A 915-nucleotide genomic window follows, 5' to 3' on the forward strand; every position below is an offset into this window, starting at 1 on the left:
CCCTAAACCTAATAACTGGTTGTGCCACCCTTTGCAGCAACAACTGCAATCAAGCGTTTCCGATAAGTGGCAATGAGTAATTCACATCGCTGTGGGGGAATTTTGGCCCACTCTTCTTTACAGAATGGTTTTAATTCAGCCACATTGGAGGGTTTTCGAGCATGAATGGACTGTTTAAGGTCATCTCTGACCGTGGTTCGCTGGAGTCCCAAAGCCTTAGAAATGGCTTTATAACCCTTTCCAGACTGATACATGTTTTGATCATAAACTATTTTCATGATCAAACTATCATGAACTCTTTAAGCATGCTTCCCTTTGTCAGACAGGTTCTATTTAAGTGATTTCTTGATTCAACAGGTCTGGCAGTAATCAGGCCTGGGTTTGGTTAGTGAAATTTAACTCGGCTTTCTAAAATACTGTGGTTAATCACAGTTCTTTCATGATTTAACAGGAGGGGGCAATTAATTTTTCACATAGGGCCAGGTAGGTTTGGAAAGCTTTTTTCCCTTAATAAATAAAATAATCATTTGAAAACTACATTTTGTATTTACTTGCATTATCTTTGTGTAATATTAAAATTTGTTTGATGATCTGAATATTTTAAATGTGACAAATATGCAAAAAATGAAAAAAACTGGAAGGGGCAAAAACCTTTCACATATATATATATATATATCAGGGGCGTTTCCTCCGAGGAGGGAAGGGAGGCAGTGTCTCTTCTCCTCAAAAGTGGATGAGAAAATAATCTATATTACAAAAATAAAACAACGCAAATATGACTAAATATGACATTAAAAGTCTAAAAGTCACTCGTTTGTATAAAGTAACACTGTCCAACATCGACACCCGCAGGTAAAGTTACAGCCGGAGGCTTGCCTCCCTTCGGTCCATAGACTTTCTACAGAGACCCTAAAG

The 915-nt window shown here is 37.6% G+C and overlaps 1 protein-coding gene across 1 annotated transcript in view; it reads right to left on the minus strand.

The window, feature by feature from the left end:
* LOC107740451 (MAP kinase-activating death domain protein-like) overlaps nt 1-915 on the minus strand; it is a 72,526-nt gene that overhangs the window by 17,244 nt on the left and 54,367 nt on the right. The gene's annotated exons all lie outside the window — the stretch shown is intronic.

Source organism: Sinocyclocheilus rhinocerous, unplaced genomic scaffold (genome assembly GCF_001515625.1).
Source record: "Sinocyclocheilus rhinocerous isolate Xijiao unplaced genomic scaffold, SAMN03320098_v1.1 scaffold225, whole genome shotgun sequence".
In the NCBI taxonomy this organism is placed as follows: domain Eukaryota; kingdom Metazoa; phylum Chordata; class Actinopteri; order Cypriniformes; family Cyprinidae; genus Sinocyclocheilus; species Sinocyclocheilus rhinocerous.